The sequence below is a fragment of the Physeter macrocephalus genome, chromosome 6, assembly GCF_002837175.3.
Source record: "Physeter macrocephalus isolate SW-GA chromosome 6, ASM283717v5, whole genome shotgun sequence".
Lineage (NCBI taxonomy): Eukaryota > Metazoa > Chordata > Mammalia > Artiodactyla > Physeteridae > Physeter > Physeter macrocephalus.
The window spans coordinates 77302496-77324779 of record NC_041219.1 but is presented as its reverse complement, the minus strand read 5'-3'; the positions used below and the strand labels follow the sequence as shown (position 1 = coordinate 77324779).

General features: G+C 41.6%; 2 long non-coding RNA genes across 3 annotated transcripts in view; one reads left to right on the top strand and one right to left on the bottom strand.

The window, feature by feature from the left end:
• Positions 1 to 6681, top strand: part of LOC114486479 (uncharacterized) — a 63130-nt gene extending 56449 nt beyond the window's left edge. Inside the window, exon 5 of the long non-coding RNA XR_003680292.1 lies at positions 6293 to 6681. This is a non-coding gene — a long non-coding RNA (uncharacterized lncRNA). The remainder of the gene's footprint in view (positions 1 to 6292) is intronic.
• LOC114486480 (uncharacterized) overlaps positions 1 to 21599 on the bottom strand; it is a 37886-nt gene extending 16287 nt beyond the window's left edge. The window contains exons 1-3 of one of the 2 annotated variants that reach the window (XR_003680293.2): positions 21547 to 21599; positions 18444 to 18636; positions 18071 to 18145 (exon numbers count right to left, since the gene is read on the bottom strand). This is a non-coding gene — a long non-coding RNA (uncharacterized lncRNA). Of the gene's footprint in view, positions 1 to 18070; positions 18146 to 18443; positions 18637 to 21546 lie in introns of those variants that run through there. The other variant, XR_008617676.1, reaches the window with a different exon arrangement.
• Positions 21600 to 22284: the final 685 nt, after the last annotated feature.

Here is a 22284-nt window from a genome sequence, read left to right as displayed (position 1 = left end):
GTGAGAGAGTGGCATGGACATATATACACTACCAAACGTAGGGTGGATAGCTAGTGGGAAGCAGCAGCATGGCACAGGGTGATCAGCTAGGTGGTTTGTGACCACCTAGAGGGGTGGGAACGGGAGTGTGGGAGGGAGGGAGGCGCAAGAGGGAAGAGATATGGGAACATATGTATATGTATAACTGATTCACTTTGTTGTAAAGCAGAAACTAACACACCACTGTAAAGCAGTTATACTCCAATAAAGATGTTAAAAAAAGAAATCTTTTGCAAATACTTACCTGTGCAAACCAAGAGTTTTCTCAGTACTGTACCACCAAAACAAAAACTGAAATAAACTAATACGGATATAAGTTTGCAGCTAAATTTTAACTCCAAAATTTTTGTTCACCAAAAACTTCGTAATTCTTTATACGAATTTTATAAAAAGTAAATGTTGAAACTTTGATTTATAAAATAAATTTATACTAGTAAAATAAATATTTTTATTATGATGGGGTCCCCTTTGAGATTACATTTGAGAAAAGTTCTATTGCTGTATTTTTTTTTTTTTGGCTGTGTTGGGTCTTCGTTGCTGCACACAGGCTTACTCTAGTTGTGGCGAGTGGGGGCTACTCTTCCTTGTGGTGGCTTCTCTTGTTGCAGAGCACGGGCTCTAGGCATGCAGGCTTCAGTAGATGCAGCACGCACGCTCAGTAGTGGTGGTACGCGGGTCCTAGAGTGCGCAGGCTCCGTAGTTGTGGCTCGCCGGCTCTAGAGCACAGGATCAGTAGTTGTGGTGCATGGGCTTAGTTGCTCTGCAGCATGTAGGATCTTCCTGGACCAGGGATCAAACCCATGTCTCCTTCATTGGCAGGCAGATTTTTAACCACTGCACCCCTAGGGAAGCCCCTATTGCTGTATTTTTAATGAAAGTTTGAAAACCAGTGTTTTAAGAAAATTCCTCTCTACATTTTTCCTGCTATTTGATATCAAAATAGGAAAGCAACTTATGGTTTCTCTTGCTTTGAGAGCATACACCAAGCACAGTCCAAACACTGTGATGCCTGTCTCTCAGCAGCATTGCTCAGGTCCCCAGGAACAAATTGAGCATCAGGAAGAAGGAAGAAGCCATGGGAGGGAAGCACAGGCTCAGTAGTTGTGGTGCATGGGCTTAGTTGCTCTGCAGCATGTAGGATCTTCCTGGACCAGGGATCAAACCCATGTCTCCTTCATTGGCAGGCAGATTTTTAACCACTGCACCCCTAGGGAAGCCCCTATTGCTGTATTTTTAATGAAAGTTTGAAAACCAGTGTTTTAAGAAAATTCCTCTCTACATTTTTCCTGCTATTTGATATCAAAATAGGAAAGCAACTTATGGTTTCTCTTGCTTTGAGAGCATACACCAAGCACAGTCCAAACACTGTGATGCCTGTCTCTCAGCAGCATTGCTCAGGTCCCCAGGAACAAATTGAGCATCAGGAAGAAGGAAGAAGCCATGGGAGGGAAGCATTCCCCAACACAGCACTGGTCCACACTCCTGAAAATAAGGCTGAGATTCTTTTACTCTAAGAAGAATTGTGAGCTGCTAAGAAATAACATGTTGTAAATACAAGGTCTATTAGTATTTTAACTCTGTTCTAACCTAATCATTAAGTAGATGAGCAGTGATTTAGTTTCGAGAAGGTACAGCGTGAATTATTTAAAATTTCCTCCTTGAAATAGTTGGATACTCTGTAGTAGGGCATTGGGTAAATAAATTATGATGCATGCCTATAAATAAGCCCTACATAGTCATTTAAAAATGACGTAGATATATAATTTTCGTGACATGGGAAGATGTTCACAATAAGCTTTTTAAGTGAATAAGTAGATTTGCAAATAGTATTCACACCATGCTCTCATGGGCTCTGGTGATAAGCTCCTGAGGTTCAAATCCCAGTTCTGGCATTTACTAGCCGTGTACTCTAAGCAGGCTAAGTACATTGTGCCTCAATTCTACCATGTGAAAATAGCTTAAATAACAGAAACTACCATATAAGGTTATTTGGGGTTTAACTAACTAATGCATCTAACATGGTTAGAACATATTAAGTGCTCAGTAAGTATTAGTAAATATCATCACTAGTTATTTTGGTAAGGACGTGTCATAGAAAAAGTCAGTAAAGACACATCATAAAATATTAACAGCAGCTCTCTTTGGTTTTGAGACCATGGATACTTTTATTTGGGGATGGTTTGTACTTTCTAATTTTTTTTCAATGAACATTTACTAGCTTGGTAAAATTTATATTTCTAAGTATATTTTGGAACAGATAGTTCTAAAAGCACTTCAGAGCTGCAAAACCTTCCTTTTACGTTTAAGATAGAATTGTTTCCATATCAAGAAATGGTGCTGTTCCCTTCAGCGGCGGCCATGCTTTCCTGCTCCTCCTGTTTTGAAGTGAGGTCATTAGTTCTGTAGTTGGGACATCTTACCCTTGTTTCTTTACCTGCTACAGTTCCATGCATCCCTAAAATTATAGTCATAATATTGGGTAGATATGCATTTTTCTAGGGAGAGATTCCATAATTTCAATGAAAAAGTTAAAGATCAGCTCATTTAGAAATGCCTTTGTTTCTAAAAGTGAGAATGGTACACAAAATAGGCACTTCCAGTCACGTAGCTTGTTATTACACAGATCTCGGCCCCCAAGGCCTCCTGGTGCCTGTAGAATAGAACAACCACCCATTGGGAAAGCCTGAAAGAACATGGTCGGACTAAAGAGTGGGGATTGATTCTCTTTCGTAATCTGGGACTGTAGGCTTATTTCGATTTAAGATTTCCATAGCACCACTTCATATAATTAGAAACTGGTTTAGAACAGTGTTTCTTAAATAGAAACGCTGGCTCATTCATGGGGTATATCATACAGATGTGGGTCAATAAGCTAAGCTAAAGATCAACGTTCACAAAGTGGAATCAGATGCCCCTCCAGGAAGCACGCCAGTATCATTTGCTCAAGTGTCCTGTCCCTGGTTCCCAGGAAGCTCTCTAACCCTTTCCCTGCAGAAGAACTGTATCACTGTCTTGGACAGATGGTCACACTCATATAAATTTAACAACGGCTTTACATAGGGAGGATTTGAGGGAGGATGATGCAGAATTTTAATATTTAATTTTTAACATCCTTCTATGGAGAGTCAATTTATGTCACCAAAATTTATTCATTCAACTATTTTTTCAAAAGTAGCTTTTGAGCAAACACTGAGTGCAGTCATCTTACTGGACCCTAGGGTATCAGGGCGATTTGAATAAGTGGTTGAGAAGAGAGAGGCATAAATGACTGACCATAATGCTGTGCTAAAATTAGGCACATTTACAAAGAACTATGTAGTGGAAGAATGAAATAATTCTGTCAAGAGTAGAGGTGGGATATGGTTCAGGAAATGCTTCAAAGATGAAGTCACATTTTGAGCTAATTCTTAAAGGGTGAACCAGAGTTCACCAAAGGAGAGAGCTCGGGTGACATTTCAAGCAGAGAAAAGAGCAGGAATAGAGAATCAATTATCAGTCAATAGCAGATAATAATTTTCTGGGAAATATATTGGTAATTATCCTCATAAGATAAACCCGCTCGCTTTGCAGTTACAAAGGAGGCATGGTTTAATGAGCATGGGTGTTGGCGCTAGATCACCCAGGGCTTGAATCCACACTCCATCACCTGCTAGTTGTCTATCCATGGACAGTTTGATCTTAACTTTCGAAACCTCAGCTTGTCATCTTAAAATGAGAGGAACACCTCCCATCTCCTACCTTACATGATCATTATATTTAATGAGAGAACACACACATAGTAGATGCTCCATAAATCTTGAGGGCTCTCTCTCTCCTCCTTTCCACTTCAGAGGAAGAGGGTGGGGCCATAAACATTGCATCATCTGCTTCACTGAGTGTTTTGAGAGATCATTCTATTAAAGTTCACCTGGATATTGCCTTAAATTACCTTCAGTACATAGTGTAATAAACTGATTATAAATGTAAATAAAAAGGAATTAAATTATATGCACACATATAGACTGACATCAAGTCACATATAAAAAGAAATTCTCTACTGATCTATACTCAAAAAACTTTGAACACAGAAAAATATTTTCATTAGGAGCAGAGAGCTGAAAGCTATTACCACAGAGCTGCTAATAGAACCACAGTCCATTGATTTGCGAATCTGAGAAGAATTAGGAGATCAGGAAGCTGGGGAAGGGGAGTTTGATGCCACCAAGGTGTCAAGACCCAGCTCTGACCCACAGGCTGAAGACAATGATTATGAGCAGAGCAGCTGTGAGGTCCAGATCTGCTCTGTCTACACAAGGACACTTAGCTCAGAATCACCTGCAAGGCCTCCTGAAGGTTAAACAGAGGACCAGCCTCATCAGTGATGAAGTCCTGGAGTGAAACTGGGTCCCTGGGCTTGGATGAACACTCTCACTGCACACGTGGATATGCAAGCCGTGGAGAACACCAGACCTGCAAGTGCTCCTGGGGGTAGCAAGTTGGAAAGAAGCACTCACAAACAGGGCAAGCATGGCTCAGGCTTTAATGATGCCTCGAAGCCCTGCTTCTCACCCCGCAGTCCAGTCAGGCTCTACTGGAAAGCCTCACCAGCAGCAGAAACTGCCAGCCCAATGAACCCTGCTGTAAAGAATGTAGCATCCCTTGGAGCAGAGACTCGGAGAGGAAAATAGTGTCAGAGCTGCTAACACTGATGCCAGACCTAAAACCAATTACCAGGAAGGAGAAGGAGCTGTTCATTTGGCCTCTTCAGTCGCACCTGAGTTCACCCTCTGGTGGGGAGGCAAAGGAGAGTATTAAGTATGGTACCAGGAAACTGCACATGCCATTAAGAGAAGAAATCATTGCCACAGGAAGACTGAAGAATGGGAGTAATTTGGACTGGAGGATCCGGGAAGGCCTTGTGGAAGAGCTGGCCTGTGAACTGAGACTGAAGGACAGATGATGAGGATTTCAGGACGCAGAAGTGAAGGAAACATGCATTCGAGGCCAGGAAGAAAAAGATACCTTCCAGGCAGAGGAAACAACAGAGCAAAGCAACAGGGATCTAAAGCAATGTAGGAGTTTCCAGAAGGGGAGGCACAAAGTGACAAGACATGGAGAGAATGAAAGCGGGAGGCGGGCCATGGGAGGCAAAGGTAGAAGAGAAATTGGGGCTAGAATATGAAAAGCCTTGAATGCCGCACTAAAACAGGTGGACTTTATTATAAAGAAATGCTGAACTGTGGGATACTGAGAAATACGGAAAGGGCTTGGTCAACTCACAGTCAAAGGAAAACACATGCAAATGAGTAACACATATTTCTGCCTCAACTGCAGGCTGTCATCACCAGGGAGGTGGACTGAGCTGGGCAAATTTCAGATGCCATCATCCTTTTCAGGAAACTCCTCCATGTATCATCAGGCTTGACATCAGGGAAGGGACAGGGTCACTGCTGCACCAAGCAGTCTATGCTGGCATGAAACGTGTGCATGAATATTTGTGGGAAGAAAGAGCAAATGCATTAACTCTTCCCTGCCTATCCAAGTTGGAATCAAATTGTCTCCGCACTGAGGTTCTTGTTTATATCACAACAAGCTGCTAGGTCTTGTAGTTATTTTTGTGTTCTTTTGCTTTCCTGTGAGACTGTAAACAACTCGTGGGCAAGGACCAGACTGTGCCTGTTCATGTACCTCCCGGTACCTAGACAGCGCCTTGTACCCAGTGGGCACTTACTGAATAGTGGCTGAGTGTCTAATTAGTATGGCAGATGAAATACTCTAGTGAAGTCACATGAATACCAAAAAAAAATGGTTTTTAAAAAATGTTCCCATCTTTCCTTTCATTAGTTATGGTCTATTTTTTATCCCCCAATTCAACAAAGGGGAATTATTCTCATTACCCCTTTATTCCTGCATGATCTTCAATTTTTTAAATATAATTCATCCTTATGTTTTGTGTAAGTGCGTCTCTTTTCCTTTTTTTCTCTTTCTTCCTCCTTAGAACCTGAACTGAGGTCTACTTTTTCAAATGAGTCTCTTGTTTTTTATTTTCCAGTGTGATTTGTCTAACAGAACAATTTTCTTGACTTCTTCTCACACCTCTTCCATCTTGTGACTGCAGATGGCCTTCTCTAATATCCTTCCCTAAATGACTATCTGCTCCCAGTCTCCATTGCCCCTTCTATCTCATTTTCATAGATTTTTTCATTTAGTACTAAAGCCTACTGAAAAAAAAATTAAGGTTATTTTACTAATAGGATTTTCCTTTTTTTCTTAGAAACTAACCTCAACTCCACCAGCTTGTGATCTCTCTGCCCAAAGTGACCTGCACTTTCATGCACCCCCTCTCTGCAAGCGCTGAATTCAGATGGCTATCTGCCCTGCTCATTTGTTCTTTCTTCTAATAATTGACTCTAAGGTACTCCAAACATGGATGTTCAGCTGGACTAAAACAACACATCACTTGTCAGAAGTATAATGCTGACATTTAGAGCAATGTGACACGCTGCCAATGACCCACTGTCAGAAATTCTACAGCATTTAGAGTAGAAGCATTTTACCTTTTTGCCTCATAAGAGAATTTTTAAAAACTATGCATCCTCTCTCATCTTTTAGGTTAATATTTAAATTTGCATCATAATTTTAAATAGAAAGGATTTCAGTTCATTGTGTATCTGACATTTGAAAATAAAACTTTAATTTCACTGTGTTAAACGTACCCAGTGGAATCTAAATGCCATAGTAATATGACACTCAATCATCTTCCATTTGTACAAACATGAAGAAGCTCTTCTGTAACAGGTGGAATATTTTATAGCCTTCCTTTTGTCTTGAAATATTTCTTTCCCATTTCTCCCACAGAATTTTAGCTTGCTTAATATGTATTTATCCTAGAAAATCTCTTATTAATTGCTTCATCTCTCAATATCATATCATAAATATGTATATAAATTTTAAAAATTCAATTTCCTATAGCTACAAGGTTTTAAGCATTAAAAATTTTAAATTTGGATTGAGTTGTTATTTTTGTTATTGATACAGATTTGGCCAAACCACATACACATAATACATTTTTATAACTAAATATTAAATGTAAAAATGTACTTTGGGGGCTGTTGCTCTTGTATCTGTGGGTGAATATTACCTATCGCTAGTACAAAACAGTGGGCAGAATCAACAATATTCCCAATTTTTTCTTTACCAGTTGTTCATGTGTATGAGAATAGGGGGAAGTTGTGTTCCAGCAATGACTCAGTTCTTTGAACTCCCCTCAGAATGCCAAAATTCACACAGTGATTTATTATCAAAACCAGTTCTTAATGTGGTAGCAGCTGACAACTCAATTCCTTTGTAGGAAGCAAATAACTGGAACCCACCTGACATAAAGTGATTTGTAACTCGTTATGAGTCATTCATTTGCCCAGTTCCTGGGAAATACCCAGTAAGGTTCTACCTTTATTAAAGGAGTTTTTACTGGTATCTGTTACTTCTTCACAAAGAGACACCTTAATTAATCCAACAAACTTAGAACGGATTGTAAAATGGAAACACCTTTGCCAAAATAATGCTTTAAAAAATATAAAATATTTTAAATAAATACTGTTAACATATTATTATGCTTTGTAATTATATAAGCATTATGTTTTAAATATTTTCATCAAAATGTGGAGATTTAACTCATTCAGTTTATGAAAGATATCTACCAGGTTAACTGACAAAGCCAGTCCTCATTATCAAACCAATTGCAAACTAATGTGCTTTCTGTCACAAACTCTGGTTTTGTGTTTTGAATTCAAATAAACCTATGATACCCATTCCCATGAGAAGTGACTCCCTTCTGAATTTAGAGCATCCCCAGCACAGGCCCAAATACCCTATTTCTAATGCCATATTTTACCTTTTTGAGAAAGAGACTGGGAGAAAGAGATGAGGTTTACTTTCGTTTTATGGGGCCTTGATTAAAGTGTTTTTTTGGGACCCCAGTACTTCAAATCATCCTTGTGCTTGTGCCTTAGGTTTTTATGCTAGAGTCGTAAGTACGGGATTAGTATGATTCTGGTTGAGTGAGAATGATGACTTACGTATGTAAAGAAGAAAAGCTTATCGTGAGCAGCGAAGACGGAGAAGAGAATCATCCTGGTGCCATGACCACGGGCACATTCTCAGTCAGATCAGTTTTAGGAGAGTGCACAGATGGAAATTAAAGCTCTGGGAACTGATTCCCTAAACAATTTCAGGTCCATGTGCCCCTGGGGAAATGTTTGTCCCACCTAAGGTGCTCGGGACCCATTCTAGCTGGCTGAGAGTGGACTGACCATGGTTATTGTGATGGGCACAAGTGGGCTGGACAATTCCAACTCAATGCATCACCAAAAGAGGGTTGTAGGGCCAGAATACTTCTACCTTATAAATCAAGAACTTTTCTGTCTCCACAAAATAACTTGACTTCTAATAAAAATAATTCAGAAAATAATGTCTAGGTCACGTAGCCTGTCATTCTAACTTGAAGAATGGGATGCTAACTTTTTCATGGTCCTCTCAGAACACTCACACTTCTGCATCATAAATACTATGAATAAAAAGGCAGGGTGAGGAAAAAGTAAAATATAAATTTAGAACAAGAATAATGAGTCAGCATTATCATAGGCACCTCAAATGATGCTTGCTGCTTAGTAAACCTTGGGGTATCAGTTTTCTGCAATGAAAGACTGTGGGTCTTATTCATATTTCTAATGATTATGATGTTTAATAATTTTTAAAAACCTGTTCACTTTGGATGTTCATTGAAGGCAATTGTGATCACAAAGGAAAGTTTCCATGCAGATACATGGTATATTATTTATGAAGATAAAGAAAATATTTTAGTGGCTTTTTTTTCCTGGTCACCAGCGGTTACTTGAATTCACGTAGAGAAAAAAACCAAACTAGCCTGTACTTATTTTTTAGTCCATTATTTCACTGAGTTCCTGAGTGAGAATAGAGTACACAGTGAAAAGCAATATGTAATAAAAGCAAGTCCATGATTCTTGAAGACAGCTTTGTCACAGGTATACATGAACTCAAGAGTCATGAAGTAGTATAAAATTATATTTACTGGGCTTCCCTGGTGGCGCAGTGGTTGCGCGTCCGCCTGCCGATGCAGGGGAACCGGGTTCGCGCCTGCCAGGATCCTGCCTGGCATACAATCTAAATACCGCATACACCAAAAAAAAAAAAAAAAAAAAAAAAAAAAAAAAAAAAATTATATTTACTGCTTGGAAATAGAATGGGTTCATGCCTGTCAAAAAAGGTTTAGCCAAGGGGTAGAGATCAAGATGACAGAGCAGGCGGATGCTGAGCTTACCTCCATCCACAAACACATCAAAAATACACCTACATGTGGAGCAATTCTCACTGAAAACAAATTGGAGACTGGCAGAAAGATGCTTCTACAACCAAGGCTGTAAAGAAAGATCCACACAGAGTTGGGTAGGAAGGGAGGAGAAGAGATCAGACTGGGTTCTGCACCCCTAGGATGGGACACAAAAAGGAGGGGGATTACATGGGCTCAGAGATCCTCCCTGGGGAGTGAGGGGTTTGAACCACATATTGGGCAACCCAGCCTAGGGCCTGTAACTGATGAGTCCCCTTATTTGGTTCGAAACCAGTGGGACCTACAGGAGGGCTATAAGAAATCGAGACTCCACTCCTGAAGATCACGTATACATTTGCTTATTCCCAGGAATAAGATGGAGGAAGTAGACTGAAACTACCTGGGCTCTGGCCAGTTTCCCACAATTGCCCCAGCACAAGCCCAGGCCACTCTAGTTCCCAAGCAGCTCTCCACTATGGGGAAGGCTGCCATTGCCGAGGAGAGTGAACATCTGGGTGGGCTCAGGCTCAGCACTGCATCTGAACAGATTGATGGTGGTATGGAACTCTGACCAATGTGTCAGGACTGTCCCAGTGCATGCACTGGCCTCTCTAGCTCTGGTATAGCTCCCCACTAGGGGGAAGGCTGCCACTGCCAAGGAGAGTACACACATGGAGGTGGGGGAAGAGCAGGCTTGGACTCAGCACCACACCTGAACTGGGTCAGGGTGGACATTACTGACACTCATGGAGGCAGTGAATCGGGAGTGGTCTGGAACTCTATTTGACATGCCAGAACTGTTCCAGTGCACACCACAGCCTACACTGAGCACCCATTCTGGCCCCACTTGCTTCAACGCTGCTCCTCTCTGGGGCGACAGTGCTGTTGCCAGGATGGGGGAGGGCACACACTAAGAGGGAATGGAACCAACTCAGACCAGAATTTCAGGGCTTCTGCTCCAGAATCTTGGGACCCAACCCTGTCCCCGATAGGTCAGTGATGGCCCTGAGGATAGGAAAAGCCCCAGCTCACACCTGCCTCTGGCTCTAGCCTCTCCATCTCCAGCCCCACCTCTCAGTAAGGTGATAGCTGCCAGCACACCTGGGGAAAGGTGTGACCATTGATCACATCAGATCCAGCTCACCCACCAAAGCCACTGGGCACATGCAGACTGCATAGGGACTCTCCCACCCAAGGATATCTCTTCAAGACTGTGATAGGTAACTGTTTCATCTAATTTCATAGAGACAGAGAAAGTTAAACACAATGAGAAGACAGAGGAGTATGTTTCAAATGAAAGAATAAGAAATCCCCCCTGGAAAAAACACCTAATGAAACAAAGATAATTTACCAGATAAAGAGTTCAAAGCATTAGTAATAAGAATACTAATTGAATTTGGGAAAAGAATAAATAAACACAGTGAGAATTTTAATAAGGAACTAGAAAATATAAAAAAGAACCAGTCAGAGCTGAAGAACACAATAACTGGAATGAAAAACAAACTAAAAGGAATTAACAACAGAATGGGTGATACAGAGAATGCATATATGATTGGGAAGATAGAATAATGGAAATCATCCAATCAGCTTGGCAAAAAGAAAAACAAATAAGAAATGAGGACAGTTTAAGGGACCTCTGGGACATTCAGTGTACTAACATTTGCATTATAGGTGTCCCAGAAGGAAAAGAGAGAGAGAAAAGAGGTGAAAATATATTTGATGAAATTATGGCTGAAAATTTCACAAATTTGAAGGAAGAAGCAGATTTCCAGGTACAGGAAGGACAAAGAGTCCCAAACAAGATAAACTGAAAGAGACACACACCAAGATGTATCATAATTAAAATGGCAAAATTAAAGATAAGGAGAGAATTCTATGGGCAGTAAGAGAAAAACAAAGAGCCACATACAAGGGAACCCCCATAAGGCTATCAGATGATTTTTCTGCAGGAGATTTGCAGGCCAGAAGAGAATGTCATGATGTATTTAAAGTGCTGAAAGGGTAAAACCTACAACCTAGAATATTCTGCCCTGCAAGGTTATCATTCAGAATTAAAGGAGAGAAAAACAGCTTCTCAGACATGCAAAAACTAAAAGAATTCATCTCCACTAACCCAATCTTAAAATAAGTATTAAAGGGTCTTCTTTAATTGAAAAAGAAAAGGCTACCACAAGAAGTAAGAATTTATAGGAGAGGAAAAAATCCCACTAGTACAGGCAAATATATAGTAAATGCTGTGGATCAGCCACTTAAATAAGCTAGTCTGAAGATTAAAAGACAAAAATTGTAAAATCAGCTATAACTACAATAAACAGTTAAGGGATAAACATTAAGATGAAAAATAATGACATCAAAAAACTAAACGTGGGGGGAGTAAAAAGTGTATATTTCTTAGGATGTGTTTAAACTTAAATGACTATCAGTTTAAAACAAGTAGATATAGTTATAGATCAACATATATGAACCTGATGGTAACCACAAATCAAAAACTTACAATAGATACACAAAAATGGGAAAGAAAGGAGCACAAGCATACCACTAAAGAAAATTATCAAACCACAAGGGAAGAAACTAAAATAAGAAGAAAAGATCAGAGAAGAACTACAAAAACAACCAGAAAACAAGTAACAAAATGGCAAGAAGTGCATACCTATCAATAATCACTTTAAATGTCAATGAACTAAATACTCTAATCAAAAGACATAGGGTGACTGATTGGATTAAAAAACAAGACCCATCTATATGCTGCTTACAAAGGATTCAATTCAGAACTACAGACACACACAGATGGAAAGTGTGGGAATGGAAAAAGATATTTCATGCAAATGGAAATGACAAGAAAGTGGGGGTAGCAATACTCATATCAGACAAAGTAAACTTTAAAACAAAAGAAGGGCATTACCTAATGATAAAGGGATCAACACAAAAAGAGACTATAACATTGGTTAACATATATGTATGTACCTAATATAGGAGCATCTATATATAAAGCAAATATTAACAGACATAAAGGGAGAAATTAATAGTAGGGGACTTTAACACCCCTCTTACATCATTGGACAGATCATCCAGATAGAAAATCAATAAGGAAACAGTGGCCTTAAATGACATATTAGACCAGTTGGACTCAATAGATACCTACAACATTCCATCCAAAACAGCAGAATACACATTCTTTTCAAGTGCACATAGAACATTCTCCAGGATAGATAACATACTAGGCCACAAAACAAGTCTCAACAAATTTCAGAGGATAGAAATTATATCAAGCATTTTTTCTGACCATAATGGTATTAAACTAGAAATCAATTACAGGAAGAAAAATGGGCAAAACACAAACACAAAGAGACGAAACAACATGCTACTAAAAAAATAATGGGTCAAAGAAGAAATAAAAGAGGAAATCTGAAAATACCTTGAGACAAATAAAAATAAAAACACAACTTCCCAAAGTCTATGGGACACAGCCAAAGCAGTTATAAAACAGAAGTTTATATTGATACAGGCCTACCTCCAGAAATAAGAAAAATCTCAAATCAACAGCCTAACCTACCATCTAAAGGAAGTAGAAAAAGAACAAACAAAGCCCAAAGTTAGAAGGAAGGAAACATAAAGATCAGAGCAAAAATAAATAAAACAGAAACAAACAAAAAACCAATAGAAAAGATCAATGAACCCAAGAGCTGATTTTTGAAAAGTTAAACAAAATTGATAAATCTTTAGCCAAGCTCATTAAGAAAAAAAGAGAGCGGACCCAAATAAACAAAATAAGAAATAAAAGAGGAAAAATTACAACTAATATCACAGAGATACAAAAAGTTATAAGAGAATACTATGAACAGTTATATGTCAACAAATTGGACAACCTAGAAGAAATGGATAAATTTCTAGAAACACACAATCTTCCAAGACTGCATCAGGAAGAAATAGGTAATCTGAACAGAGCCATCACTAGTGGTGAACTTGAATCAGTAATCAAAAAACTCCCAGCAAACAAAAGTCAAGGACTGGACAGCTTTGCAGGGGGAATTCTACCAAACATAAAGAAGAGCTAATACATATCCTTCTCAAATATTCCAAAAAATTAAAGAGGAGGCAGCCATAAAAAGAAATGAAACTGAGTTATTTGTAATGAGGTGGATAGACCTGGAGTCTGTCATACAGAGTGAAGTAAGTCAGAAGGAGAAAAACAAATACCGTATGCTAACACATATATATGGAATCTAAGAAAAAAAAATGTCATGAAGAGATTAGTGGTAGGACGGGAATAAAACACAGACCTACTAGAGCATGGACTTGAGGACATGGGGAGGGGGAAGGGTAAGCTGTGACGAAGTGAGAGAGTGGCAGGGACATATATGCACTACCAAATGTAAATTAGATAGCTAGTGGGAAGCTGCCGCATAGAAAAATTAAAGAGGAGGAAATACTCCCAAATTTATTGTATGAGGCCACTATTACCCTGATACCAAAACCAGACAAAGACACTAGAAAAAAAGAAAATTACAGGTCAATATCTCTGATGTATATAGATGCAAAAGTCATCAACAAAATATTAGTAAACTGAATTCAATGATATATAAAAAAGATCATACACCATGAGCAAGTGGGATTTATTTCAGGGATGCAAGGATGGTTTAATATCCACAAATCAATCAATGTGATACACTACATTAACAAAAGGAAGGATTAAAACCACATGGTCATCTCAATAGACACAGAAAAAGCATTTGACAAAATTCAAATTTATGGTAAAACAGCTCTCATCAAAGTTGTTATAGAGAGGTTGTATCTCAATACAATAAAGGCCATTTATGACAAACCCACAGCTAACATTGTACTCAAGTCCTATCCACAGTAATCAGACAAGAAGAAGAAACAAAAAGCATCTAAATTGGAAGGGAGGAAGTAAAACTGGGACTGCAGATGACATGATACTACATACAGAAAACTCCAAAGTCTCCACCAAAAAACTATTAGAACTAATAAATAAGTTCAATAACGTTGCAGGATACAAGATTAATATACAGAAATCTGTTGCTTTTCTGTACGTTAATAATGAACTATCAGAAAGAGATGGCAAGAAAAAGAATCTTGTTTAAAATTGTATCAAAAAGAATAAAATATTTAGGAATAAACTTAACAAAGAATATGAAAGACCCATACTCTGAAAACCATAAGCATTGATGAAAGAAACTGAAAATGATGTAAAGAAATGGAAAATAGAAGTACCATATGACCCAGCGATTCCACTCCTGGGTATACATCCAAAGAGCAGTAGACTGCATTAATGGGAGGACTAACCAAAGCCTCCACATTCCCTATCAGGAGGGTCCTGCATGGTGGGATGCCTTCAAAAATCTGGGAGACCCTGGAGAGAAGGACATGAACAAAGGTCCCTGTCCTCAGAGAAAAACATTTAGGCTCAGTTCCCTCAGGGTGGCCAAGCTGACACTGTTTTATACTTCTTCAGGCTAATTCTTCCTGACCAGTTAAGCCATTCGCTTAAAATCAGGTGATGATAAGAAGAAACAGGTAATCTCAAAGGCTCAAGTTTGTTGTAAAAGGCTCAGCACAGAAAATATGAAAGATAGGAAAAAGAGCAAATTTTGGGGGGGTCAGAGCCTTTATCATATTTTCAGCAATATATCCAGTGCCTAGCATAGTGCTTGGCTCATAGTATGCACTCAATAAATACGGGAACGAATACATGGATAGAAGAATGAATGAATGAGTGAAATACTGAACGAGTATATTTGTTTGAGTAACTCTCAAAGGGGAAATTCCCTCTTTGGAGCTGCTAAGATTGTTATCTATTCAGATGTGGCAAATAGGCTGCTCCAGGTGCAGGTCTAGTCTGTGAACTTATTTTGATTAGCTGTTAAATGTTTAATAAGCCAACATCTAAAAGTCAGATTTTACATTAAAAATTTTTATTTCTGATCTCTCTTGAAATATGAGAAGATCTGGTAACACTGGGCCAGTCTGTATGGATCATTTAGGCACTCATTCAGATGAGGCAGGTGTCCACAGTTTGCCACAGTCTCTGCAGATCTTTGTGTTCCCAACTAGAAGCTGTCATTTATTATTATACATGCATTATTGTTCTTACAGGAAAGAGAAGAGTGGAATAATGTTGGAGTCTATATTACTGTTAAACATGAGAAATCAAAATATAGGCCAAAATGGCTAGTCGTCTCAATGGAAAATGTCTTGAGAAGAAAAATGGAAGGAAGTATATTTTCTTTGAAAGAGGAAAGTATTTTCATGTGTTTACTATAAAAACTGCCCTGAATCAAAAGAATAAATCCAACACTCAGCTCAATTACACATCAGACTGACATTTTGGGTATTTATACTCAATGTACTGGTAACCAGGAAGTAATTTCATTTCAATCGAAGAAAGACTTGATGTTTAAAAACTGGGACAGATGTTTGCACCACCAAAAATGTCCAGGCAAAAGCTTGACAACAGTCCACCTGAAACACCATCCAAAGAGGAAAGTATCTCAGGTCTCACAATACCTGAACAGACCTCCATTAAGGTACATAACCAACTCCTAAAACTCCTTAACTGTCTCTTTTAACGGGTCATGAGTAATTTTGTCATTCTTTATCTTGTTCTTCATGGTATCCTCCACACTCAGCACAGAGTAGGTTTTAAATGAAAGTTTATTGAATGAATGAATAATTATTGTATTGAGTTGGAAGTTGGAAATGATTGTTTCTCAGTTCTATGAGTCTCTAACTCTATTTGGATTAGTGTCCTTTTCTCAGTAAAAAATAGGCCAGGTAGTAGAAAAAGAATTTTTTTTTTCTTGAAATAATCATGATAGCAGTCTCTTACAAACTGAGAGCCTTCTAGACAGTGGCAAATATAAATGCAAATAACCTCTGCCCCATGTAAAATTCTGCCTGCCTCCTTGGAAAACAGCCCAGGAAGGAGGGGGACAGTGAGCTGACTGACACCAGAGGGCACCATTCCCAGGGGAGGGCACCATTTTCCAGGGAAGTTCTCAGGGGCACACAGTCTGGAAAGTCACGGGAACAGTATACGAAGAGAAAGGGAAGAACAGATATATATTGTCTTCTTCACACTCTCAGAAGCCTGCTTTAGATAGAGTACATCTTTCTCTTTTAATCTTCTTTGAACAATAGCTCAGGTTAAAAAAAAAAAAAAAAAAAAAAAAAAAGGCTGTAACCCTGGAAGAGAGACCTGTACCAGGGAATACAAAAACAGCTGCTCTCAAGCGGATGAGCAAAGAGCAAGATGGTTTCTTTCAGATCCCTTTGTGTGATGAAGGCTAAGAATATTCTCCCCAGAGGAATGTGCATGTGCTCACGTGAACAACATTATGCCTCTATTTTCAAGGAATTCAAAGATTACCTCCCCCTGGGGCCAAACCTCAGAGCCCAAGTTAAGAAGTCCTGCTGGAAATACTCCGAATGTCTCTTTACTTGAATGTTCCCCATCATCCTGACGTTCCTAAGGGTAACAATTCCTAAATTTTAATTCCAGGCCTTGGAAGGCTTATAAGACCCCACTTCTCTCCCCATCTGCTTCAAAGACAGCAACAAACCCCAGTGGCCAAGGAGGCCCTTCTTTGGCCCTCCCTCCTCACCCCACCCCCCCTCCCCCTCCCCCTCCCCCCCCTTCACCAAGCCTCCCAGAAAACTTCCTCCTTGGGTGAAGGGAGTTCAACATAGCATCAGTTCAGCCTTCGCTGGGGAGATAACCAGAATAAATAACATGCTTCAGCAACTCACTTCTATTTATTTAAAATCACTTGGAAACCATTTCTGAAGGCCTGTGCACTGCAGACACTGCATGTAGTTACCCTCCTAAAACAGGATTGTGCATGCAAACACATGGCTCCCGGGGCTTCTGGTAAATCCACACCAACACACAGGAAGAATATAATGTGTCCACGTCTCCCTGGGGAATTTCTAATGATCCCAATCAGCAGAGAAGTCTCCTTCCCATTCAAAGGAAAAGGGTATAAATAAACTGAGTTGCATTTTATTGTCTTAGTGGGCGATTAGAGAATGTGCCCAGCCGAGGGAGAGAAAACGGCTCAGGGTGGGAATCAAGAATGTCCTAAAAAAATTAAAAAAAATAAAAAATAATAATAATAAAAAAAATTTAAAAAATTAAAAAAAAAAAAAAGAATGTCCAAACAGGATGCAGGGCAGGCATGTCCTGGGAAGCTCGATACAAGAGACCAGGAAAGAAGTACTAGAGTGGACGTTCCTGAGTGAGGGTCAAATTGCTCAGTGCTATCCCAGTGCTGTGTTTTCCAATGTTGTGTTATTTATTCATTCATTTCAAGAAACTTGCTCTGTGTGCTCTTTCTTTCCGTGTTTTTCTAGGATTTGCCTATTCTCTCCATGGTCAGGAGGAGTAGTAGGCCAAGGGGTTCTTATGAGCATTTATTCATACATTTTGTTTATTCTTTGCCTCCCACTACTAGCATATAAGTTCCCCTTGGGCAGAGGCTTCATTTGTGATAACGCAGATAGCAATTCAAGCTCTTAGAGTTCATCATTATAAATATTATTATTCTGTTATATAGTATCAGTTGAAAAATATGGACATAATGGCTGAAAGAATCCTCGTTAATAACATGACACCAACCCCCCGCCCCCAATCCCACAAAAGAACTCAGAACATTTAAAATATGAGTGTTACCATTTAAAGAATGCCAGCTTGGAAAGTTCTCTGAGGTCCAGTCTCTTAAGCCTTAAATTGAAGTCCTCTTTCAGGCAGGCAATCTCAACCTAGTTTTTTTGAAGAAGAGCAACAAAAATTCTCCTAAAAGCTTTTCACTATTTCAAATGATGGAGGTGCTTTTCAAAACTAAATCTCTCCCAGCCTTTAACAGTCGAAACAAAAAGACATAAGCTCCACGATCAAGTTGTCAGAGAACAAACAAATCAGAGTTTCCAAATCACTAGGTGCTCGCACGTATTTCACATGTGCACCCAGGGCCTTAAACTGTTCATTCTCTTCTGTTTACAGAAAACAAAAAGAAAAGGTGAATTCACCTTTGATAAAAGGAGAGTGTAAACCACTTACCCTGGCTGTTCTATCCCATGAGGCCGACAGGATTTCAAAGTTAAGCATCCTCAGAGAGGCAGCCTGGTGTGGTGGTGAAGGGCCCAGAGTGAGAAGCCAGATGCCAGGTGAGGGCAGTCCTGACGCTTCTTAGTTGTGTCAGCTGGGCAAGTCACTGACCTTCTCTGTGCCTCAGTTTCCTTTATCTGTAAAACTGTAGCAATAATAATACCTAATTCTTTGGGCTAAAGCATAATTCTTCAGGAATAAAATGATTGAATATTTAAAACAGTAGACACTGCACCCAGTATATGCTACACAAATAAGTGTTAGCTATTATCATAAGCAGTGGTTCCCAACTTTTGAGTATCTGAGAATCGCCTAGCGTGCTTGTTATGATGCAGATCCTCTGGGCTACCCTCCATAAATTTTAATTTAATAGAGCTGGAGGGGGCCCAGAGACCTGCAAGTTTTAGAGAAGGATGCAGAGAGCTAACTGCCACACCTTCCAGCCAAACCCAACTATCTGGTAACTGAACATACATCCACTTGCAATTTAAGCTAAAATCCAGGGAAGAAAAAATTGAAATATACTCCTTCATCATCTGTTTCTGGTGTCTGAAACGATGGGTTCTAGAACAGTTTCTCAGTGAGTTTTCACAGTCCGATACTAAACACCCAGCCCTTTCTTCTGTCTTTCTGTAAAGCTGCTGGTCTTTCTTCTTCCCCATCTCTTGCCTCATCTCAGCTCAAATGCTTGTAAGTGGTTGCCATAGTCTTCTTAGATCATTCAACCAATAAATAACAACATCTGGTTCTTCTTGTTTTCCTCTAAGGCAAGTCCCTCTGGCCCTTTAATCATTCTGGTTGCTCTTCTGCATTCCCTCCAGGACCAGGAATAAATCAGCAAATCATCACCACTTTATGTCTCTGAAGTACCAAAGGATGCGATTCGCAGGAACCGATGCGATTCGCAGGAACCAATGCACCAGTGCAAACATACTTGGAGGCTAAAGCAAGGTTCATGGTTGTAGTTCAAGTTTAAAGCATGGCATGCTCCCACGGCTTTAAAGGCAAGGGGAGGGAGGGGGCCTGAGGGGAGAGGAAAGGGGAATGAATGGTCAAGAGGAGTCCACACTCATAGCCAAGTTCAGGGGTAGTCTACTGTCACTATTGTTGCCTTAGTATTCAGATTAACAGCTGCACCAAAGAAAGGATGTGAAAACCAAGGACAAAGAAAATCACTAATCCTATGTAGAAAGTGGCAAGCCCCAGAAGAAAGCTCTCATAAAAGGACGTCAACAAATGTTTTAAAATTAGATCATATCAATGCCAGATATCTTCTTTATCACTGGTTGTTGAGCGATTAGTTTTAGCAATAACCTAGTTGTCTTTTAGAGGTGTGTGTTTGCTGGAGGGCTGAGGGGAGAGAGGCATGTTAATTCCTATGGGGACAGAGTATTTACAGGTCCTTTTATTCCATTTAATCTGACAGAAGACAGTATTCATGGCTACTCCCCTTTATTTGCTTGAAATGAAAGTGACCACTCCTTAGAGAAAGCTGGACACTGGCTGGACACCACTAATGGAAAGCAGTTTGCTAACAGAGGGTGTGGAGAGAACCCCTGTGGTCGTGGGTTTGACCTTGGGAAGTAGGATGACTACAGCCTTGTATATTTGGGAAGTACCCCCAGTTATTATGCTTTAGTATTCCCTCCATGAGGAGTAAGATCTGAAAGTGCTGAAGATCCACCTCTTCTTCACAGAGTCACCACCCAGCAGTTTCCAGCTGAGAGACCCTGAATCAGCAGTGTTCTAGAATCAGGGTACTCTTAGGTTCTTTCCACTTTCTTTTGCTGCAAGCGGGAGAAAGGAAAGGAGCCAAAAAATAAGACCAAGGCTACTTTATTCTCACATTAAAAAAAAAAAAAAAGGAAAAGAAAGAGAGAGAGGGCCCTGTCTTAAAAATTATCTGGACAACTGCTGAATATTCCCCCAATGATTCCTTTAATGAGTATCTGCTTCATGTGGCAGGAACTGTTCTAGGCTGGGGTGGGGTGGGCTTGCTAAGATCCCCTTTAAAAGATTGGGGTTCACTGGCTGTGACACAGACCCTCTGTGGGTGACACATCCATCTAGGCCCACTTCTGCATCACCCCCATGGGACTTTGGGGGCAAGAGGAAGCAAGTCAACACAAAGCCCATGTCGACTGTTCTGTCCTGAATAATAAAGTGATAAAGTACTTTTCGTCTGACCCAGGCAGCTTCTGTTTTCTGCCAGCATCTATAAAACTCGCAAGGTAGCTGTTTGCGTGCAAGCAGGGTAAAATCTCAGACCCTTTACAGTTTTTTTGTTTGTTTGTTTTGTGTTTTTTTGTGCTAGGCGGGCCTCTCACTGTTGTGGCCTCTCCCGTTGCGGAGCACAGGCTCCGGACGCGCAGGCCCAGCGGCCATGGCTCACGGGCCCAGCCGCTCCGCGGCATGTGGGATCCTCCCGGACCGGAGCACGAACCCGTGTCCCCTGCATCAGCAGGCGGACTCTCAACCACTGCGCCACCAGGGAAGCCCCCTTTACAGTTTTTGACACCTTCTCTGCTTCTCCCAAACCCAGGCAGCGGCAGATCGCAGCTACCTCCTCTTGCAATGGAAAGTGACCTCAAAGGCGCCCACACAGTCCCCCATCTGCAAAGTTGTCCACAAGACCCTAAGAAATGACCACCCTGGTAAGAGCGTTACCCGCTGCCCGCCCCCTTCCACACCCCATTCTGGAGAGGCTGTACTTGACTGGTCCGCTTGGTCACTGTAGGGCCGGAGATGGGGGTGGAGGAGATAAGAGCCTTCTCCCAGCTGTATCCGGAGAGAACCCTCTTCTACATCGAAGATGCTTGGGGAGAACGTCCCGACTCCCCAGCCCGCGCCTCCCGAACCACCGCAGGGGCTCAAAGAGGCGGGGGCCCAGGACCACGGAGCAGAGGGGCGTGGGCAGCCTGGAGAGGAGGGAGGCGTGGAGGGGAAGAGGCGGCGAGAAAAGAAACGGCCCCCAAGCCAGTCCCGCAACTTCTCCCAGCCCGGGTTGGGGTGAGGAGAAACGGCGGCGGCCGCGAGCAAGGGGTGAGAGACTCACTTGAAGGTGAGGACGCAGAGCGGCCGGTAGGACTTGTGGCTGGTGTTCTCGGCCACGCCCTTCCTCCGGAAGTCGTTGGAGAAGACGCCCCAGCGCAGCGGGGCGCCGGGCCGCACGTCGGGGTTGTTGACGATCGCCCACACGTCGTCGTGCCCGAACTCGCCCTGCAGGGAGCGGCCGTAGCACAGGCAGCTCGCCCCGGCCAGCAGCGCCGCGGCCCCGGGCGCCGAGAGTCCGCGCGCAGGTGGAGCGGGGTCGCGGCGCGGGGCTGGCTTCCCGCAGCGGGGGAGAAGGGGAAGCCGGGGCCCCGCCAGCTGTGCCCTCGATGCTCTCCGCCCCCCAACATTTCCCCCAACGGGGTCTGTGTAGGCGGCGAGAAAAGAAACGGCCCCCAAGCCAGTCCCGCAACTTCTCCCAGCCCGGGTTGGGGTGAGGAGAAACGGCGGCGGCCGCGAGCAAGGGGTGAGAGACTCACTTGAAGGTGAGGACGCAGAGCGGCCGGTAGGACTTGTGGCTGGTGTTCTCGGCCACGCCCTTCCTCCGGAAGTCGTTGGAGAAGACGCCCCAGCGCAGCGGGGCGCCGGGCCGCACGTCGGGGTTGTTGACGATCGCCCACACGTCGTCGTGCCCGAACTCGCCCTGCAGGGAGCGGCCGTAGCACAGGCAGCTCGCCCCGGCCAGCAGCGCCGCGGCCCCGGGCGCCGAGAGTCCGCGCGCAGGTGGAGCGGGGTCGCGGCG